Below are 23,656 nucleotides of genomic sequence, written 5' to 3' on the forward strand. Positions count from 1 at the left end.
CATGAGATTTAAACATTGCAAATCAGCCATTTGCAGTGAACTTACTAAGTCAGGCAATAAATCCTATGGCGACATGTGGTTAATGTGAGCATTTACCAAGTTCATTCAATGGAGATCTTTATACAAAGCTTCATGCTCTTTCGTGGAAGTTATAATGGTATCCTATAACACTACAGCAGCTAATGAGCTTAAGCAAGTGATGTAGGGCTATACCAATTAAGTATGATCAAAATAAATGCTTAAGTTTCGGAACACCAGCAAACTTTATCATTCATAAACACAAAACATTCCTGATCTACTATAGAGGAGACTAGGAATCAAAGACACGAGGCTACACTCTGCACAAGCAACCCTGCTTGCATCTCCCAGCTGCAATCAGAGCACAGGTGAGTGCACCCCTTCTTGAAATTGCCATCTTCAGTGAGGGTCTGGTTTTGCAAGTCATCACTTCCACTTGCAATATTTCTAGATTGATTTAAAAAAAAATAATCTCAGGAGGCAGATTGCAGCTTTACTGACATGCCCTCTTATAAAACCATATTTGAGGATTCCAGTAACCAAAGACTGAGATTTACAGCATCATCTTCCAATACTACTCTCACCAGACCCATTAAATAATGAATGAGCAACTGCTATGCAGGGAAACTCTGAAAAGGAGAGAAAATAAGGCAGTGGGACTGCACTGCACCAAAATCTTGCTGTGGAGGAGGAACATGGAGGATATGGAAAGCAGTTTATATTTTAAAGTGTGACCTCGCAACCTTTTGCTGTGCCAACTACATCAAAGAGAGATGCCATACCTAAGATAATTTACACAAATAATCAAATCCTTAAATTTACTGTTTTTCTCCCTTTCATGTATTTCATGTCTCATGCCTTTGATGTCTCAGTCTCCCCATGCAGGTGCAATAATAACCTCAGTCAAAAATTGGTATAACAGCACTGCATTACAAATGAACATTCCAGCTCTGAGTGGGCTCCACGGGAAGATGTAACACAGACATATATAGAAAAAAACCTAACTACGGATATAGAAAATTCTTTTAAACCTAGACAGTAGCCTAAGTATCTTCATTTGTCTATACCTTGCAGTTCTATGAGATTGATTTAAAAGATCATATTTGAACTGATTTCATGAGCTGGCCTCACAAATTTTCTTCCCTTCCACTTTTTTTTTTTTAAACTGATCCTTGCATTATTTAATATTATGCTGAATATTCAACATAGAACAGACCATGCTAATTTCAAAAAAAGATGATTTCTATCAAGTAAATCAATATTGCATTCCAACTTCTACTAAAAAAAAAAAAAACCTGTTGAAATGCAAGAACCAAGTATACCATACAAGAACCCTGCTCAGATAGCAATTGAAGTGTAACTAGACAAAAGATAAAGATGTCTTACAAATCAAATTCCATCTGCCAACAGTCCTTGAGCAAAGTTAGAATACACATTATTTATTATCCAAATTATGTAAGATAATCTCAATGAGCTATGGAAAGTGTATGACTTCAAGACAAAAAACGTTTCATTAAAAATTGGTACGCTGCCGTATTTCACAGCATCGATCTTCCTTAGAATAGGAAAGAGGATTTAGAACAGCCAGTTCAATGTATATTTAATTAATTTTGTTTAATAATAAATATTCTGTAGCACATGTCTGAGAATGGATAAAATGCAGATTTGGCACTGCTGTAGCAAAATAAATAGCTTTAGTGGGACTTACTCTACACACCCAGTCCTAGGAAATATTTACTCAAACATAAGGACATTGTCACTTAAATATTTCTAATACATACAGAAGGATGAATCATCAGGTGCAATTAATATGCTACTAAACTCATACATTCTCATGCTAACACAACTCTACTGGGAAGCAATAACTATTATACTCCCTTCCACAGCTTACACGTGCCTACATGGTAGGTCGTTTTGAGTATAAGCAGTTACCTACTTGGGCTTTTCAGTACAACCGTACTTTAATCTTTCCATAAAACACTTCTTTTTGTTTACAAATCCACTCCAAAAGTGGATTTTCAGGAGTGTCTGTATTTTAAGGAGCAGCATGGCACATAGAATCATGGTCCTCAACTAATGAGCAAGAGGAATTCCCTCAGAGTGAGAAATATTGAGTTGCTTATTATCAGTAGCACTGCAGAAACTAGTCTAGAAATGCCTTACTCTTAATAGATTTTATAGACCTGCAATATTTTATGGCAATTTTCTTGTTCAGTGAAGCTTTTCTCATGACTAACTTTACTCAGTATACTCAAAGCTTGCCAGATGAAAGCTGGCTCGTTTATCATTTATCTTTTGCACCGGTTTTGAATTGAGAGCAAGTTTGTATCCAGATGCAGTCTTCACAGCTAAAGCAGAACCTGTCACATAGCATTGCTGTCATAGCTTTCATGTTATATTCCTCGATTCTTCAAAACTTCCCAATAACTATTGCATAACACAGATTTGATCCAGAGTTTAAACTCTGCACCAGTTTCCTATGCCTCCAATATTTATTTTAATGAAAATATATAGCTTTGTAAGGCTTTACATACAGCCTGTAAAATCTTTCATTTCAGAAAAAATCAGGAGTCCTGATGGATACAACAGGGATCTCACAGGGCAGCCTTGGTGACGCTTGGATTGCACCAAATGACTATACTCTCAGAGAACAGCCTGAATTTATATTAAATTTAAGGTAAAGTAACTTAACTATGAAGAATTAAAACTACAAGCAGTGGCTATTCTTCCTAAGCAACACTGGACTAAAAATTCTCATTCCTGCATGAGCTAGATTAGTTCCCTTTTCTATAGTGCTCTGCTGTGATGTGTTTTTTAGAGCTATGACTATTATGTTTTAGTTTTTAAACTATGCTGACATCAGTTACCCAAACAAACCAAGTCCTCCATTAAATGCACTCAGTTTTTCAGGAATGTAAGTGAAAATAAGTTAGGTGGGGTTTTTTGTTTATTTTTAATGTCACAGTCCAGGAAGAAACATTGTTCCTTCAGGAAGCTCACACCTCCAAAACGCATACAATATAAAACAATCAAGAGTTTCCCTCTTTGTTTCTTTACTGAACAAGATAAAGTCTTTCTATAGTCATTCTTAAAGGCAAAATTCAGTAGAGAAATTGGATTAAACTATTCTGCTATGTATCAATTTAGCCTGCATTTCCGATTTAACAAGAGTTGAATCTGCATAGCTCAAAATGCTTAAGTTAAATCTACTATTTCTACTTCTTTCTTAGATTGCATAGTAGGCATATCCCCCTTCATGACCACTCCTTTTGGAGAATGCTCCTATTTAATAACTTATCCATCTCTGTAAGTGCCCCTGATGGTCCTTCAGCTCACATCCCTTCTATACCCAGACTCCTCATATTAGCTTGAAACTGCTGAAACCCATCAGCCATGCAAATTGCAGTAGGATGAAGTAGTAGCAGGAAACTATCTTATGCTATTACCCATCAACATACCACTGAACCCACATTACATCAACTAATAATCCTCTGCCTGGCACTAAGCAAAGTAAATAAAAAGAGCATGCTATTATCTGCCAAATGAGCAAATTGAAGGAATTTCCTCCTCAAGATTAAAGTTTTGCAGTCCATTAGTGAGAGCTCAATGCAAGCTCATTCTCTTTCTCAGTCACTTATGGAAAAATGCCTCTTTAAGCAAGGGTATTGGCAGCATCCACAACATAACTTCAAACAGGCACACTGATCCCATTGGTATTCAAGTTCCCATGCCTTTCCCTCAAGGTCAAAAAGCATCAAAAGTTATTAAAATACCAGAGGCTAAGTTCAGCTGTTACACTGTCGTATATTTATTACAAGCATGAGTGAAAATCTGGTAAGAACTTTTTTGTTTTGAGGAGTCTCCAGCCTGATTTGTTTTCTTCATTTAAAGTTTCTGCAAGGTCATGAAGCAGTATGTCTTTTATGTTCTTTCAGTTTCAGCTGCGAATATAGGAAGTCAATATACGAGGTACAATGCATTACATTTCACTCTGTAAGGCCTTCAAAGCAATTACGGAGCCATGCAAGTATAATATTCTAATAAGAGTTAAACAAGGCCAAGGGGAATGCTCTACTAATAACAAATGTTGAAGGGACCAGACAATAGGCAGAACTTCGGTAGAATTCATATTATTACTTAATGCAAAGCTCATCATCAATTTTCCCAGCACAGTACTATAACTCTCAATGCAGTACAGATGGTTCACATACTTGAACTTTTAATTTACTCACTCTGTTCACAAAGAAACATTTGAACTTTAATGAATTTCTGGCATGTTTGTATGAAAGCTTTATGAAAAAAAATAGAGCCTTAATGAAATAGCCCTTTCTAATAGCTTTCTTTTTAATTCCATACTTGCTTCAGATCAAAGAAAAACAACATTTACTACGCACAGAATATAAAATACGTTTATATTTACAAAAACTGCTTTGTTTTCATGTATTTCTTTGAGCTTATGTCCCAGTTTTACAGAAGCTGTTTTGTTGCTTAATATCATAGCATCAAGAGATAGACTAGAATGAGTAGTATAACAATACAGAAATATTATAATTTCCCTCTACATCAATTAAATCCTGCATTTAACATCTTACTTCCCAACTGCAACCTTAATCACTGCATAGCTCAAAAACAGTTATGGTAGATAAAACACTGAATGCATACATAGAATAGGCCTCAGACCATACACAAAAGAAACCTCCTAGCATAAATCAGTTATAAAATTAAGAGTTGCACAGATTATTAGTCTTACCTTGTTTTTGCTACCACTATCTTCATTTTTTCTTTGCAGTTTTTTCCCCTTGAGGGTAGCCATAGGAGAGTCTAAAGTAGATAGAACACGTTTCATTCTCACAATCACATATAAAAAAAAAATACTTTTAAAACCAGTTCTGCTATGAGAAAGAAAACAAGAAATCAAATTATTTCACAAAACCCCATTTTTCCAAGTTTTCTTATTAAAGCAGAAGAAATTCAAGTTGGCATACAGTCCTTCTAATCATAACTACATACTAGAGCTTCTCCATTCACTCTACCTCATCCTCACAAATGTTCTTTGCTTACCTGTCCCAAGTACACTATATATGTGTCACAACACCTGCAAGAAGACTCTAAACTATATGCCCTTCAACTGTGCTGGTAGGCAAAGCATTAAAATTCTTAACAGGAGAGTTCAGACCTGTAACAGGATGCAAAACAAAACAATGATAGCAGAGCAGCAAAATCCTAGATTGCAACAAGCAAAGACATACTCAAATACAACAGCCAAAGACACAGCCTCCACTGCCAACCCTTAAATGAGGGCTGAGAAGAAATGGATCTGGGTTCCACCCCTTCTGGTCACTCAGATGTATTGTGTGCACCTGAGCTTCCCCTGGTTGGCCCTGCCTTCTCATCAGGTGCTCAATCACTGTTTCAAAGCCACGACTTAGCATTTCTTCTACAAAAGCAGAATGGGTCTCTTAGCTTTGTGTTTATTTTTTTTTTCTTTGATAGTTTCTAGGGTGAAGTTTCTCAGGTATTGCAGTTATATTGTTTCTTAACAAGCGGTAATCTTAGTTTAAGAGCACTTGTTAATAGACTTTGTAGTCTCACTGAAATAAAACTTCATAGTTTTAATAGAAAATTAAAAGAAATCAGATTTTGCAGTTATCATACAATATAGAATATCCTGAGTTGGAAGGACATATGAAAATCATTGAGTCCAACTCCTGTCTCCATACTATCCTCTGAATTCAGAGCACCCTTCCCGTGGTAATGCAAAAGTAGAATAGAAAGATAGACAACTCTTACAGGCTTCAAACATCAAATGCTTTTAACTTCTACTGCCACAAGCAATATCCTTGAAAGAGTTATTTGACAAATCCAAGAGAATGCTGGATTCAGATGTGCTTATGGTATATATCTACCTAGCCCAGGGCTCAGAATGGAGTGATTTACTGTTAGGTTTGCTAATTTTACGTAATGAGAGGTAGTCAACAAACCCAAGTGCTTCAGAGCTATTTTGGTACAGTCTTTTTGTCACCTCTAGAGGACCCCTAGTGCTATACCCATATTAGTAAAACAGCTTTACTTCATGTTTTTACATTGATTTTCCAGTTGCAAAGAATTATCTTCTTTGTCATTTGAAGCTGTGCTTTGAAATAGGACAGACAAGGAGAAAAGAATTTCAAGGACCTAGAAACAGTCTGATACCACATGTAACTGAATGCAGCCAGATGCAGCAATTCAAGCATTTGTCATCAGAAACTTGATTTCAACCCACTCTTGTATTTAGATCAGGCTCCTAGATTCTAGATTTCTAGAATCCTATATTTCGAGGCTGCTGTGAAGAAGCTATGGGAGAAATTGCAAACTACAAAAACGTCAGATCACGACTTCTCTTGTCAAAACAGCTCTACAAAGGCAGGAAAAGTCCAGCAGCAATAGCATTCCCTTCCCATGCTCTGTACCTGAGTCTTTTTTTTTGCATAGAAAGAAAGCAAATGGAAAGAGGAGTTTGTATAATAGTGTAAAGGTTGCAGCTCTCAGGCAGGGGAATTTTGCTCTTCATAAGATTGTTCACCCATTCTGCAAAAAAATCATCACTAAATACGACATCTGAAATCGTATGGAGTGGGTGGAAGCCCCTTTTTCAGTTTCTTAGGAGAGTATGGTATCCCATTCTATGGACTTTTTGTGTTGCAAAAGATACCTGAAAGCTGAACATTTTCAAGGTGCTGGTAAACTCATGGACCTAACATAACATTTCAAGAATTTTAATCTGGGCCCCCCTATTCTTTAGCTTTAAACTGTTAGTTCGGGCTTACTTTCAGAGGTTGTTTCTTATCTATGCACGTCAGATTTTAAAGTTTTCCTGAGTCTTTTAAAAACAATGTTGTTGATGATTGGCATTTTACTGGATTAAAGGAAGGTCAAAATATAAAGCACTGGGTTTAACTGTTTTGTTTCTCTTTTCCTATGGTCTTGCTCATGTTGTTTTAGTACTGCCTCCAGCCATGTGAGACTTCATAGGTTCTCCTCTTTCCAAAGTAGATTCATTGCCTTGCATGATTGACTTCTCTCTGTCTCCATGAGCTTGTTTTTCATTTTTACTCTTCCTTCATACTTGAATATTCTTTGTTTTCACAGGGTATGTTGACTCAATTCTTAAGGAGTTAAGAACCTGTTTCCTTTTTCCCGTAGTAGTACATGCCAAAGGTTGTAAGGATTGTTACGTATAAGTGACCATGAAGTTGGGATGTATTTTTTAACAGAAATATAGGAAATGGGAAACCAGTGAAGGTTAAAAGTTGATGTAAGTCATAAAGAAGCTGATTCTACTTCAGACTGCAGTCAGAAGGCACTTTTAATACCTTGCATTTATTCACTTCAACGTTTTCAAAGCAAGGTTTTTATCTGGGGTCAAAATTAATATCTCTAATTTTATTCATATGAATACGGTAACTATTTTTCACAAGCAGTTTTTTCAGTTTCCATTTATTGCATCCCACACCAACCTGTTCATTTTTCTTTGCTTTTATTGGCTGCCAAAAGTACTACTGGATGCAGAGTAAATAACATCTACAATAAAGTATAGTTACCACCTTAGAATCTATGAGCAATTCTTTTCATTGCAGCATATTTTTTTCAGTGTGCTTTCTTCCTTTTATGGTAGATATGCTAGAAAGCAATTTGCTGTAATTTTTCTTATTTCCTAAGATAAAAATGCACTTTTTTTTCTTTTTTCAGAAAGCCATGGGGTGATAATTGCTCTTTTCAACTGCCCAGTCTAATTAATTTTTTGTAATTGTTTTATTTGAAGCCATTCAACAGATTGATACTGATTTCGCAAATAAACACAGATTATGTAAAATGGCAAATCAATTTATTCTCAGAGAGCCATAATCATAGTCATAGTTTGATAGAGGACTATAATAATTGGTTTTGATAGGACCAATATTGAGACTTTTACTTCATAACATAATGCAGCTGCTCTAGATTTTACTTGCATTTTCTGCTGGTAGGAGGACCAAGGCCAAGACTTTTTTTCCTCAGATCATGTATTTTCTTTTTGTCAGTGCCTGACAAATTCTTTAACCCTAGTCATGATCATCCACATCAAGATTAAAGAAGCACAGATGAATTTTAAAAGATTTCTGTATATATAATATGCTTGTTCCAAGTTTTCTAAAATTTCTTCCTTTAACCTCTTTGAATTGTGGTTTAGAGAACAAAAGAAGAAAGGATGAAATAAAAGGACAAAAAAAAAAAAACATTTTCTTAATTGAATGTTCAATTAGGCAGCGAGGTGAGTAATTTTTCCCAGCTTATGTTCTGTTCCATTCAGCTATTAGCCTATCATCTTTAATTTCTGCCACTTAAAACATGTTCTGGACAAAAAAAAGCAATCATACAACACTCATTCACATAACGGAAAAAGAAAATTTATTTGATAAATAGTATGCTGTAAATTAAAATGTGTGAGTGTGTGGATTTTGCAAATAACTTAGTTGCTGATAAAACTACATGTTAATTAAGTCTAAAAGATAAGAAAGCTTGTTAACTCACAAACTAAATGAATTTTCATCAAATGCACAGGATGTGTCTGATACCTCTGGGGATATAAAAGGTGCTTTAAGATTTGCAGTGAGAATGTAACACTGAAGTTACCTTTACTGACTGCGGATTTGCAGATGGCATTTTACAGAGGTGTGCAAAAAAAAGCCCTTGCCTTCCAAGGGAGCTCTCTGAAGTGCCATTTGCTGTCCTTGGGCTGTCTGTATTTCTGTTACTGATAAAAATTGATCAGCAATGAAGAATTTAAGTGTTTTTTCATACTCTTCTGTGCCTAAGATCAATCCAGACTGCCATGCTAGCCAGCAGTTTGGAGGGAGGTCCTCCATTTGAAGCCCTTCAGGAGGGTAAACTTAAACTACAACACAGATCCACTTTCACCACAGACAAGAAAAAGCAGACCTTACAGCAACTCTCTTTTCTGCCTCCGCCATTATTGCACATGATAGACATAACAAAAGGGAATTTTCAGATTTTTTTCAATGAGATCACAGGTGGGAAATCCTCTCCTGTGAAACAGTCAACAAAATTGAGAATTACTAGCTGCTTTCTCTCCTCTATTTATATCTGTTACTGACATCTTTAATTTGCAAAACACGTGTATGAGTAATTTACACAAACCTTGCCAGGGAGTTTCGTTGAGTTCCTTCAACATGGAAAAGTTGATGCCTTCTCCCCTCAGTGTTGAAGTCTGTGCTGGGCTTGAGCCCCATATTGCTGTTGCTCTGTTTCTGTTATTGCATATTACAAAAAGATAATTTTTTAATGAATATCTGTAGAAAGCAGAGAGAAAGTTTAAAGTCTTTTAACTTAACCCACACAAAATAATTAAAAAACATTTTTCACCTTAGGGCTTAATATGTGAGAAATGCTGTGAAGTGAGTTTCCAAAAAAAAAAAAAAAAAAAAAAAAAAAAGTCCTAGCTTTAGCTTGAAAGTCACCACTGGAAAGAATGTCGTTGCTTTTTTTTTTTTTCTTTTTTTCTTTTTTTTTTTTTAGTCATGGCATTTCTTACTTTTTTAATTTTAATTTTGTTAGGAAAGACGTAGCACATCAAAACCTACATTTTAAGTAGAAGACTTTATGCTTTTACAGAGGAGTTTTACTGGGCACACGATAATGATTTTTGTGGGCTAATATGAAAGGCACACTACCAATTGGATGAAAAAAGAACGAGGTAAATCTCCCCATGGCAATATGGAGACAGAAACATCCTTTCACTCTGCTCTGTGCAGGTGTGGCCTCACCTTGAGCACTGTGTGTAGTTTTGGGTGCCAGAGGATGGCTATGAAGATGAGAAAGTATCTGCAGGGCCAGATATATGAGGCGTGGCTGAGACACCTCAAAAAATAAGGCTGAGGGGAGGTCTCATGGTTGCCTTTAGCTCCTCACAAAGGGAGAACAGCAAAAGCATCCCATTCTTTCCACTCCTGTGCATTGCCAGCAGAGTCACAGTCCTCTGGAGCAATGCCAGACCTCATGCTCCAGCTTTCTGCTTGCTCTTGGCACACACCTGGTAATGAAGGCAGAGCTTTCTCTGGGTCTCCCAGAAATTGCACCCAGTGGCTAGGCAGGTTGTGCTTGGATACGCTGGCCAAGCTTTCCTAGGAAAAAGGTAGTTAGTCACTGCTATGCGTTTGCCATCATGGTATCTATCCAACACTTATAAACAAAGAAGGCATTAGGAAATAAAGTACAATTAATAATTATGAATCTCGTTAACATCCTAAAATATAACCAAAAGACCCAGACTAATATACTAACTGTAATTATATCATAATCTTTTTCCCTGTGTTTTTTAATCACTCTGTCAAGTGTTATTCAATGTGAAGAAAGAGTATCACCATCAAGTCCTGAGAAACAAGTGTATGGTCTCACAAGACAGAAGAGGCAAAGTATTTCTGTGTAAAATATTAGAACAATGCAATGAAGCAGCATATTAATTTTGGTGTTCAAATGCAAAATCCTACAGATATTTATTATTATTTGTATCATGTTTTCTTGTATCCTAGAATTATTGGTTCATAGCAAGGTGCCATTTGCTCTTATAGTATGGAACAGGGCAATTCTTTCAAATAAACTCAAGATAGACCTGTGTTATAACTTTCAATAAGCTAAACAAGATAATATTAGAGAGAATAGATCACTCTTTCTGACCGAGATCCCCCACAAGTACATTTATGATTCCCATACCTAAATTTTTTCAGCAGATACAAACATGAACCCCAATTGTAGCACACGTTCACAGAAGTGCTTCAGAATTCCCAGTTCCCAAAAAGCTTTATAAGAGTTTTATACAGTTATGAGTACTGAAAATTAGTCTAATGAGGAATCTACTTAAATTTAATTGCATCATTTAATTGGACAGTTTAAATTGCTAATCATTTTGTAAGTATTACTTTCTAAGTTGTTTTTAGTGGATAGCTTTTCCTTTTTATTGTTGCTGGAGAAATTCAGTAGTAATTAACTGACCTAGGTTCAATTACGCTTCTGAAAACAAGCTATGAGATGTCTCATAAAGGGATATTATTAACAGGATTTGAATTTATGACCTTCAAAATAGGAAGCAAACACTTTATCCACAAACTTTTGAGATGGTCTGAGAATTAACGGTCACTAGATTAGCCACAGAAAGGCTTTACTCTTGTTTTTGGTTGCACAGAAGTATATAGAGAATAAGATGCGAAACTATACAAGAAGAAATATAACAGCAGAAGAACACTTGAGAAAGCTTGTTTCTACTAAGAATTCAGCTCCATACATGTGTCATGGTGTTGCAGAATGTATAATCAATGGATATTAAGATATCATAATCACAAGAGAGTTAGGCAAAATAGGCTAGGATAATAAGGAGAATAAATGGAAGGCTTACCTACAGAAAGCACCAGGAGAAGGGATCTCCAGAAGAGACCCTTCCCCACTGGTAGCCAGCTCTTAAATAGGTCTAGGAGGGGTGCAGCCTGGCTCCACCCCTTCCGGCAGCACAAGTGAATTGCCTTCACCTGTGCTCCTCTGGCTGACTCATGGCTCGCCTCAGGTGATCACTCAGAGGTTCAGGCTGTGACTCAGCAGTTCCCATACACAGAAGTTGATCCTAGTGTATATTTTGAATTTATTTAAAAGAAAGCTAAGTCCATACCTTTCTCAATATGAATTTACAGGTTTTAATTTTTCAGTGTGTTTATTATTGGTGGCTCAAGCAGCAAAACATCACAGAATAATATGCCAGTGTCTGTGGTATGCACTACCTGGTGAAAGTTGGTAGTTGTATATTTTCAGATATTCTTTCACATTTTGGGAGTTTGCCTACCTGGTTCCCATGACTGGACTAGGGCAGCTGGAGATTTGTGAACATCAACAGCCATAGCAAAGCTGAAGTCAATGGGAATTGCTGAGTCTGGCAGGATAGCGGTTGTGACACCAAGCATATTTGATCTCAAAATTCTCACTAGCCTGTAGTGCCTTCTACTCTGCTGTAATTAATGGTGGTAGCATTTTAAGCTGCAAACTATAGAGATGTCTGAGTCCTTTTTATGGCTAACGTACAGGACTCAGTTTGAGACGAGAAAACTATTAAACACATTGGCTTTTTGACAGCTAGACAATTTGTGCCACATTTTCTTTGGCCATTAAGACTAAATATGTGTCTCTGCTTCCCTCATATATAGAATTACAAAAAGTTTGCCACATTTTCTGTGAAATACTTGTCTATGCAGAACACTGTACAGATAGGGGTTTTAGAAATGAGTGTTCCAGTAGGACTGTCAGGAAAACTAAGCTGTTGTAGTTTTTAGCTATCAGGAATCCCAACATTTTCTTTGTGAACTATCAGCTGCTCTATGATTTAAACCGCAAAGCGGAATATTGTGCAACTATTGACAACTTGCAAAATATAAGCATTACCATGCTTAAAAAAAAACCAACACACCTATTTGAGACAAATCAGTTGAAGGGGTGTATTACCTAAATTCCTTTGGATCATTGGTGAGGACTGTGGCATTGTGGCACAGCAATAAGGTGCCAATGGTTGGTTTGTCTCTCCCTCATAGTTATGTGGCTCTGGGTGCTGCTACTAGCATTACCCAGAAATAGTTTTAAGTAGTGGACTGGGACAAAGAGAGAAATGTAATTGATTACATTTAATTAAAGAGAATAAAAACCATGTTGTTAGATTTTAATAATACACCTGATAATAACAGCTCCTGATAACTTACTGATGTATGGGACAGAAAAACCCACATGCAAACATATTTGCCAGTTCTGACTTTTAAAACAAGAAAAGCCATTTTTCTGTAAGAGGGAGGAATGGGCTGCATTGTCAAATATGAATCGATTTCAAGTGAAGCTGATGACTTTAGTCAAATATTTATCAAAGAGGAAAGAAGCATTTGTAGTGACTTGTTTATTCTAGCTCTTGCTCACACTGACATGATTTCCTCCTCTGAGTTATCACATTGAAACCTTCCTTATAACTAACTTTGCCTTTCCAGAAAGTTTCCAATCTGCATCCAACTTTTCCTGTGTTTCAATCCTAGATAAAGAAAACAGTCCATTTGACAAGGGGGTATGTGGCTTCCACAGTCCCCAGTATGAGGCAAAGGTGCTGGCGAGGTGGGAAGAAGGAGAATACCTCTCCAGGGAAGGTACAACATCATCATGACCAGTCTGTAGTCTCAGGAGATGGTTGTAAATTCAGATTAGTAATGTTTGAACCATGATCGACACTAAAGATGAAACTGCTAAATACTGTTATTGGTCTCTCTTGTCTCGAGCTATTCTGTGGAACTAATTGCAAAACAACATCTAATATAAAAAGAATAGAGTGTTTCAGCTTGATTACAGATACATTATTGCCTGCATAATATGAATAGGATGAAATAAAAATTACATTCAGATTTGGAAGCATTTTGTTCATGCAATATTTGAAGTCACTTTTAATATGCTTGCCACTAGTAAGATAGTAATTAAGGCTTTTACAGTACTTCCACCACTGGATCTGAAAGTACTGTGCAAAGGGGGGGTAGATACAACAGATTGCTGATATTTCTGCAATTCTAAAGAGATTAACAAGCAGACAACCTGCAAAACATGTTCAATATAATGGTATAAATTAGTGACAATCCTGGTGGAGACGTTCGCCTTTATTCACTATTTAATACTGCAGATCAACTACTTGTGACAGTAATAATGACAAATGGAAATGAAAGTGTTTTAAATTGATTCTGTCTATATAAATTAATCATCACTTTCATTAAAAGAAATGTCTTTGGGCTTCTAGGGAACAGAATTCTTCCACACCAGTGTAATCTAAGGAGAATTAGTTCCTTTTAATGTACTTTATAAATAACTTAAAAACTATTCAGTGGGCATCATGTTCTTTTCAGTTCCTGAAATACCACCAAGGTCCTCATTAACCTGCTCTCTTAAGTGGAGAACTCTCAACAAGGCATGTGTGAGTAATGTGAGTTTTCTGTTTCCTCTGACCAGTTTTCATCACAGCGCAATGGCAGACAAAGTTCCCCAATGACTAGGCTTTGTATGAAGTTTGTGTAGAGCATGTTTTCACCAGACTTCATCTTATTTTAATTGAAATATTTACTTAACAACTAAACAGTTATCCAGTAAAAATTAATGCAGCTTATCTTGTGCTTACCAGAACATATTCCAAAAATATCCAAATACATTTATAATCAATCCTCACTTTAAAAGAAGTTGTAACTTCTCTCTTCATGGAGCTCTTTTTCCTAATGAGAGTTGGCTGCATAATTGATCTTAGCTTTCCTGATAAGCATTGTTTTACTTTGTGTTAACTCCTAACAATCCTGCTTATTTATTACCGAGTTATTCAGTTATTATACTTGTATGAAAAATAATTTAATGAAAGCATGCGAGCAGGTCATTTTGCGTGACCTGTGTTCCATCAGGGATTTCTCTAAATGTGATTATTTTGTTCCTGTTACTGGCAAAGGAGAAGTCTTGAGCCGGGTGTTATGATGGAGTCTGCCCACACCCTGGCCTGGCCCCAGCCACTGCAGAAATTCCAAGGCGCTTTTTCTGGGCAGCCAAGTGTGGGAGATAGCAGCCAGCATACGTGCCAAAGGGCGTGTGGTCTGCTCGACTTGCTCTTTTGTACTCACAAGAGCACATTTTCATATCAGCAAGCACATTGAGTCTGTGCCAGTGTAGACCACATTTGAGGGGTAATCAGCAGAGTGACATACAAGGTCAAAAGCTTTCTGATACTTCCTAGAGAGCCACTCGGTGGGGAAGGTGCACTGCCACAGCAGCCTCATGCTGAACTATCATTACTACAGGAGGATAAGGATATGAGTCCTCAGAATGACACTCCTTCCTTCAACTGGGACCAGGACTGGGCAGATAGCGAGGCTTCCCTTTACCCCCCAGTGCACCACTTCATGCATATGCAGGTTGGGTGTTCCCCATGTGAGCCAAGAGAACATGCACATATATCATTTCAGGTACTGCACACAGCACTGACAACAGACATAGGCATAAATTCCTCTTTTTATTACTTCACTGCAAGGTACAGCAGTCATCTCTCAGGCCTGCTCACACCCTTTCAGTTGTTGCTTTCCATGTGTATTCAGTTATTCAGTTTTACTGGGGAGTTGGTTGTGGAAAATGATGTTCAGCCTTGAGAGTCTGGGAGTGGGCCGGAAAATTCTAGGACTACACAAGGGAGATCTTGAAGTGGGAGTTTTATATTGGAGATATAAATGCAACAGCTCGGTCCAGATAATATTCCTCACTGGAAGAAACAGCAATGACAACATCCTAACAACCAGCAGTGGCAATATGAGGATATTGCAGTATACATTGTAATATTGTGTTCTACTTTAATTTCCTTTCTAAAAGTAATCTGCAACTTTCAGGGGTATTTTGCTACTGAGGTTTTCAAACCTGAGAGGGAACGTAGATCCTGGATTGCAAACCATTACTCATCCATCAAAGACAATCTCAGCTAATCTCTCCAGTGACTTTACAGGAACAATCAATGTAATGATAGGCTTTGGAAATAGCATTACACAGAGTAACATTTGCTACTGAATTGTGAAAATCAAGTTTGCAAGCAGTCTAGCCAGATGATCTGCTTTAGGTAAACAGTTGAGCTTTTAGGAGTAATGAACAAGTGTTACTTTCCCTTCTATACCTACTGGCCTCACAGACTATATTCTCCCTTGCAACATTACCTCCAGCATCCATAGAATATCATGCTCAATTACAGCTCCACCAGACATTTACTGTCACTCTAGCAAAAGGTAATATTGTCTTCCTTCCTTTCTCTTGCTTGGTCTCAGCATCAGCTTAACAAAACAGCGTTTCTAGGAAAAACAGTGGCTTTTTTTTTTGTCATGGACATTTTAAAGGTCGAGTAAACATTTATTTATTTTTTTTTAATACTGTGAAGACAAGATTAGGATAGTATATAGTTAAAATTTCATCTTGATGCTGTGATTATATGTTTTACTAACCTGCAGGTGTGAGAAAATTTTCACAAAAAAGGAAGAAGAGGACAAAAACATCTTTGTCAGAATTTTGGCAATTTGGATGTGCAGGCAGATCTCCTGCTTTGAAGAGAGACAAAACAATGAAGGGTCTTATTGACTGGATCATACGGATTCCCCATGCATTTGTGGGATCAGGACAAATACTCTGCCTAGTGACTTTATGCATTCTAGCAAAAGCCACTTCACCAACTGGGAGGATGATGCTGAGATGTGGAGGTAGGATTGCAGTGGCATGCTCATATTTGTTCTCAGTACCACCACAATAACAGAGACCTCACCAGGAGCCAGGGAAAGGCAGCACTTGTCCCAAAGACTTCCACTGGCAGAGACATCAGAGCAGGCTGAACAGGTATCCATTCCAATGAATAAACAGGGCTCTGTGGTGTTTGTTTCCAGCAGTTTGCCCAGCATCAGAGACCTGCATGGGTCCTGCATGGTAGCATAGAGTAAGGCTGCTCCTTTGTCTCAGCAATATCTTCTCACTTAATCCCACTGATTTGGAAGGTTCAGTTTTAATCTTAAATTATCTTTCATATTTCAGTGTTGTTTACAGAAAAAAAGGACAGGGGGATTCTGGAGCTGATTTAATCTGAACACAGAAAGCTCAAGGCTGTCCAGACCTATAAAAAGAAATAAACTCCTTTGGAGATCAGAATTGTAACAAGAACAGTTTTGTTAGCTCCAGTTGTTTAACAGTTATTTAGCTCCAAGGAAATTAAATTTATTTTGCAGGAGCTAGGTGAGCTGTGTATGTGTTTGCTCTTTATTAACTAGAAAAAACTTTGCTTGTGCAAAGGAGAAAATAAAATCTTGGCGCTATCAAGGCTCCATTTATTATATATGTGTGTTTTGGTTTATTTCTCAGTAGCACTTATAAGGATGTGTTCGTGAAATGAATTTCTAGAGTAACTTAAATAATTAATGAAAACAGAATGTGTATGAAAAAAATAATTCATTAAATGGATATGTAAATGTCCGTGCAGCCACATATAGCATACAAAACGTATAACACACAAGTATGCAAAAATATGACACAAGATGAGGGACAAGCTTGGGAACAAATCTTTGAATCAAAGATGAAGATCCCAGAGACTCAATATTCAGGAATGGAAGCATTATGTTTTGTTGTTTGTTTTTTTTTTAAATTTGAAATGGTTTAACGTTTGATATTTATTATTTAAGACAAGGGAAATAATGATGAAATTTCCAGAAATTTTATGTTAGCAACCAGACTAATAGCCTCAAAAGAGGCCAAGGAAAACACTAAGTATTCTTTTTGTAGCTGTGCTGGAGCAGTGTGCATAATTTTCCCCCATAGCAAGGCAGGCAATCAAAGCAGTAGGCCACTGCTACCAGCAATAATGGGTAGCTTCTGTGGCAGCAAAGGAATGACTGCAGAAGAGACATGAGGAATGCTTCAGAGTCACAGGTCAAGCTTTAATGGCTAGTGAAGCCGAGAGCAGAATTCCTGCAATTCTTCCTTCATGCTGATTTGGTTTGATAAAAAGGCATTGAGAGGGCATGCTCACAGATACATCTCGTAGCCTTCTGAAAGTTTAAATATGGTAGATGGAGTTGAAAATCAGTGTGTGTTCATCAAGGAGTGGCAAGACATCGCCAAGTCATAGCATAAGAAGCTACACAGAGGATCTCTGAAAAACCTTGCATTGTGTACATGTGCACTAACAAAAACAGTCTTAGATGGTGGTTTTGTCATAATTACAATAGTTTCATTATTACCTACAGTTAGTATAATGGTTTCATTACCTAAATCCAGTTGTTTTTAAGATGTGCATTATGTAACAGTCTCCCCTCAATCACAGGATTTGACTAATCATTATTTATTTAAATCACCTTCCCAGGCCATTTTCTTTTGAAGTAGCAAGCCCGAATTTAAAACAGAGCATTAAACATTCTAAAATACAGTCAGGTGGACAGTTCCATCCAGAAGGCATCTCAAAATCTTTTGTAGTGCATCTCGAAATCCAAGTCCAAGGCATGTCACAAAGTTTTCACAGAATCACAGAATAGCAGGGATTGGAAGGGACCTCAAGAGACCATCAAGTCCAATCCCCTTCAAATGCAGGTTCCCCACAATAGATCGCACAGGTAGGTGTCCAGACAAGTTTTGAATATCTCCATATAGGAAGACTCCACAACTTCTCTGGGCAACCTGTTCCAGTGCTCTGTCACCCTTACTACAAAGAAGTTCTTCCACATATTTTATGGAACTTCCAATGTTCAAATTTTGAGCCATTGCTTCTTGTGCTATTGCTATGCACCACCCAGAAAAGTCTGGCCTCATCCACAGAATCACAGAATCACAGAATCACAGAATTGTAGGGGTTGGAAGGGACCTCCTGAGATCATCGAGTCCAACCCCCCTGCCAAAGCAGGTTCCCTACAGTAGGTCGCACAGGTAGGCATCCAGGCAGGTCTTGAACATCTCCAGAGAAGGAGACTCCACCACCTCCCTGGGCAGCCTGTTCCAGTGCTCCGTCACCCTCACTGTAAAGAAGTTCTTGCGCATCCACTTGCCTTCCTCTTCCCTTTAAATATTTATAAACATTAATCAGATCCCCCTTCATTCTTCTTTTTCCCAGGCTGAACAGACATAGATTTTGTTATAAGCAATCAGGTAACCATTGATTTCTATGGAGATAAGAAGTGCGTATTAGCCCAGTTAATTCTTGAACACCCTAACTGAGCTTTTAGTAGTCTAGTCAGAATGCTATGCCCTTGTAGCACCCTAATTAATGCAGAAAATCCATATTAATAAAAACAGTTCAAATTGTTGGTAACTGCATCCCCAGATCCCTGTATTGCTGACAGAATAATAAGTAAATAAAATAAAAAGTGACATTGAATCTCCAGCTAATCAGATAGTTGGGTACAGACATATATTATCAAAGAATTGTTGTCCAAAGAAAATAACTGATTTCTGTTGTGCATAGTGGTCTGAATATGCTATAGTGGCTACTTTTATTCTGCTGTTGAAATGTTCATATTTGCCAAAAGCAAAAGTTCTAATTGTAAACAAACATTTTGTCTTGTTTTTTCCAACTGTAAGTGAGAGGAGTACTGCTACAGGCCAGACAGCAATCCTTAATTAATTTTAATTCATTTTTGAAAAACCACTGAAAATGCATAGCATGTAGTATGGTGAGGTAGGTACTGTCAGCAAATCAGAAATGGCAAATGTCATGCACGACTCTAACCCAATTGGCAGTATTCAATGGAATCACAAGCAGCTGGAGTGAAGAGAAAAGTAGTTTTTGTTGTTCTTTGTTTAAATACCTGCTTGGTAAAGTCTTGCTCATTAGAATTTAATGTTAGTTTTCAGCGATTCTTGAGTCAATGCCTCAGTGACAGACAAAAAAAAACGGTAGAAAAATGCAGTCAAGCAGCAACAGAACTGCACTTTGAAGACATTTTCTTACAGATTCTATTGAGCTATGAACACTGCCATTACCAGTGGAAACAAAAGCAGGAAAAAAACCCAACATGTTTCAGAGCCTGGTGTCTAGTCTCCCTGCTTATGTTGTCCTTAGATGCTCCTTTTGGGTTTCACTAATGGCAACATTGAGGTGCAAAGCACTAGACCAGCACAAAAAATAAAATACAATTAAAAAAAAAAATACAGCAAATAAATGGGCATAATGGGCAATTCTTACAGTTGTCTGAAAGCTTTAGAAATGTAGGTTTAATTTTATGGTCAGCTGTGTGGAAAGCTGATGAAACAGAACATGGTACATCAGTCAAGTACCAGATCAATTGCAGCTGGGCTTCCCTAGTCCCAGCAGAACAGTGCAAAGCCACCACATCAAATAAGCCAAAACCTAAAGCCAACAATAAACCAAAGGAAAATGGGATTGGGGCCCAAAAAGAAAATGTCTACATTTGAAAAGGGGGAAAAAAATAGTATGGAAAGTTGTGACACAAATGTCTTAGGATATAAAACTGCCGGCAAATATACTCAGAGCATGACACATGGAGAATGTGAATGACTCAGATGAAGTTAAGCTAACTGTAGTGCCAAAAAAAGAGAACAGAAGCTTTGTCCAAGAAGCCCAGTCATGCATAGCCTTCAAGAGGCGAATAGGTTCAGCAAGTGTACTGCCATGCACATATTAATGGAAAGCATTAATCTGCCAACCAATACCCCAGTAGAATTGTTCCCTATCACAGAATCATAGAATATCCCAAGTTGGAACTGTCCCATAAGGATTATCAAGTCCAACTCTAGCTTCCACACCAGACCACCTAAATGCTGCCCTGAGCCCCAGATAAACACGTTCTGCAGTTTTTTTAACAAGTTGAACAATAGCATCCTGTCTGTCTGCTTCATGTCCATGCAACCACACCAGCCTCCCTCTCAGCAGCAGCTATCCACAGTTTCAGTGCTCAGGCTGGGAAAGGATGGAAAAAACTAACCCCTGAAGTGGCATGAGAAACTATAACCCTAAATGCTAAACACTGCACTCCTTCCTCACTCTATCTCAGTGGCTACATTTAAGTCTGCGGTCAAACAGTTACACAGAAAGCAAATGAAGCCTCTCACAGGTCAAATGGATGTGTAGTTGAGTCTAGTGGTTTTTGTCCATGGTAGTTTAGAGATATCTGTCAAGAGAGAGGACCTAATCTGGGGATTTAATTGGTGTGTAGCAATGGAAGCGAGAAAAGCATTAGCAGCTTCCTATCAACAACTTTCATCTTTTGCAGCTGTTTGAGGAAATGGCTTGCTTCAGAACAAATTAGTGGAAGCTTAGAGGACTGTGTTTCAATTAATCACAGAAGGAAATGGGAGGAAATGGGAGAGTCTTTTTCATTAAACTTTATTTTTTAAAAAAAATTGTGCTTGCTGTGTTTTTGTTCTGACATTAACAAAGGTGCAAAAGAAATTTAAAGGTTGAGCCTGTTAGGATTTGAAACGTTTATCTGCTGTGAAGTGATCTTCATTCATAGTCGTGTGCTAAGAGGCTGCTGGCAGATGAGGCAAGAATTTTGTCCCTGCCATCAAAGTTTTTAGTGGGAAGGGATTTGTGACATTCAATTTAACAATGGCAATAATAACAGTAGTAGTAATAATAATAACTATTATTATATGATAATAACTATTATTATTATTATTGGTGTTTTTGTTTCTATTATTATTGAAAGTCAGTGTACAGGAAGATATGAAAAGCGAGCCACTAAGGAATAAAGGTAAGAAATAAATCATGGAGATGGTATTTATTTGTGCAGACCAAAAGAGACATTCCTTAGAAATGCAAATGTTATAGCCTTAATTACACAGCTGAAATTAGATACTGTAGCAGAAGCAAAGCTGTTTCTTTTAGATATATTTTGGATCAATTGATCAAACAATCTGGGCATTGTGCTTTTATTTTCAGGATTGATTGAGCATCAGACTACAAAACAAATCAAAGGCCAACTATACTGCTCATTACCCTTGCTGGAGGATTTACAGCCAAAGCAGTTGCTTTTTACAACAGAACGAAAATGTTGTTATCCACAGAATTTGTCACAGTGGGAAACCCTTTTATGTGGTTCATCTTTACCCTTGTTTTTTAATTATAGAGTAGTGGATGAACTTTGCCACCCTATTAACTGAGTGTCATCTTTTCTATAAAGACAAGTGACACTATTTATGATTCAAAGTCCTGTTTGAAGGAGAGTAGTCTCCTTGGCTTGAAAAGAATGCTTTTTCAGTCTGTGGTTTTATATTAAATAAATCCCCACCACTATATTGCAACACCCATCACCAAGCAGCTAGCTTTGACAGTAAAACCAGCTGCAGGGCAGAGATGGTTTTAACCCCAGCAGCATTTGTCCGTGCAGCATAAGTCCAAGCTTATTCTATTATATGGGAAGAGATACTATGAAAGCAAACAGTGCTTCTGAATGAAGGTTAGAATGGTACCTGGGCAAGGACCTGGATCAGCTCTCAAATTCTACAGTAGCTGTCTTCAAACTCCTAAAACAAGCAAAAAAACATTGCTGAAATCTCATGTTTAAAGTAAAGCTAACACTGACCCAAACCTTCTCACACAAAGGTGCTGGGAAGACAGGCAGGTTCAGAATCAGCAGGGTTCTGTCCTGATATTGGATCTGGGATCTCACCCAGATGAACATTGGTTCTCAGCAACAGCACGGCTCTAGCCATGCTGCTGTTCAAACACTGACTTTAAAATGTTCAATACTGCCAGACCATGCCAACTAATGAACCAGCTCTGTCCTGCTCAGAAGTGACCCGTTCCAAAAATGACCAACATTGGTGGAACTGTGTGAAAGGCTTTCCCAGCTGCCTCCTCTTCCCGCAGGCAGGCAGAAGACTTCAACCTCCAGAATGCTGAATTTTTATAGCCATTATATTCTTTTGTACATCAGAAAAAACACCCAGAATTCCTAGGATCCAATTTTTGTTTACTGAAGCTATCTTGTCTTTATTTTATCTAGCATTTTAAATCTTCAAGGATATTATTCTTTAGTGTGAAATCATTCCTATCAGCGGAGTGACATTAATAATAGAATTATAGAATTAGTAAGAAGAGGTATCTCTCATCATGATCTCTTCTGAGATGAAGAAGAAAACTTGCAGACACAGTGAGGAGCATTTAGTCACCCATCCCACTAGCTCCACTCAGTGCTGTACTTCAGCACATTGTCAGTCTCAGCCCCTGAGATTTACTGTATTGCAGGTGGGGCTGCAGCCATGCCACGCTTCCTTAATATCACTCTTCACTTCTGGTTCTTATGTGAGCATGGAAGCACTGGCAATTTGATTTCTTTTTACTTCCAAATCAAGAGAAATGAAAAAGATCTTATAGATCTGTTATTTGAAGCCTTATCACTTTTTGGCTTGTACTTGTACTGTCAGAACTAACAGTAAAAGCATTTTCTCCTTATTATATCTCAGTCATCAAATAGAAAAACCTGAAAGACAGCACATGGGAGAGAAGAGGGAAAAGGTAAGGACTAATGAACCAGGGGAGCGAAAAGGAAAGCATAGAAAAGCCAAATTGAGAAGGAAAAAAGATGATGTGCAAAATTCTGACTGTCCTTAAGATCAGTCAAAATCTGAGTATACACTTATTAGTCCAACAGAATCTCCTCATGGTACATGATTATAGTCAATGCATTCTCATAAACAAAGTCCAGCTTTCTCACAGATAAATCTATATCGAATTACTGATTAAATGTGGCAGAAACACCTAATAATCAGCTACGTAACACAAAAGGCTATTACTTTAAATTTAAGGCATTAGAATGATTGACTTAAAAGAGATTTGGATATGAAATGAAGATGATGCATTGTCACCTTTTTTTCTTCAAAACTTGAAGATCTTCATTTTACAGTTACAAAGAACTCAGTGGTTCTGTGTGTATTTGTTAAGGAACAACACAGCATTTCTGGTTCATGATTGAAGCAATAAATAACACAAATAAATGCTAATTTTACAGATACAGATGGTACCTTTAGATGGAGGGACAGAAAGATGGTGACTTTCCTCATATCAAAACTCTGTTTTGCTCTGCAAGTAGTGTTTTCATTG

General features: G+C 37.4%; 2 long non-coding RNA genes across 3 annotated transcripts; both read right to left on the reverse strand.

Moving 5' to 3' along the window:
- Positions 1–388: 388 nt before the first annotated feature.
- On the reverse strand, positions 389–5,257 carry LOC125691962 (uncharacterized). 2 transcript variants are annotated; one of them, XR_007376373.1, is made up of 3 exons: positions 5,080–5,257; positions 4,769–4,839; positions 389–465 (listed from the first exon to the last, which is right to left on the reverse strand). It is a non-coding gene; the product is annotated as an uncharacterized LOC125691962 (long non-coding RNA). The 2 variants fall into 2 exon arrangements; XR_007376374.1 differs by lacking the exon at positions 389–465 and adding an exon at positions 3,569–3,959.
- A 3,489-nt stretch (positions 5,258–8,746) lies between these two features.
- Positions 8,747–11,469, reverse strand: LOC125691961 (uncharacterized). Its single transcript, XR_007376372.1, has 4 exons — positions 11,444–11,469; positions 10,085–10,175; positions 9,193–9,302; positions 8,747–9,080 (listed from the first exon to the last, which is right to left on the reverse strand). It is a non-coding gene; the product is annotated as an uncharacterized LOC125691961 (long non-coding RNA).
- Positions 11,470–23,656: the final 12,187 nt, after the last annotated feature.

This window comes from Lagopus muta, chromosome 4, assembly GCF_023343835.1.
Source record: "Lagopus muta isolate bLagMut1 chromosome 4, bLagMut1 primary, whole genome shotgun sequence".
NCBI classification, from domain to species: domain Eukaryota; kingdom Metazoa; phylum Chordata; class Aves; order Galliformes; family Phasianidae; genus Lagopus; species Lagopus muta.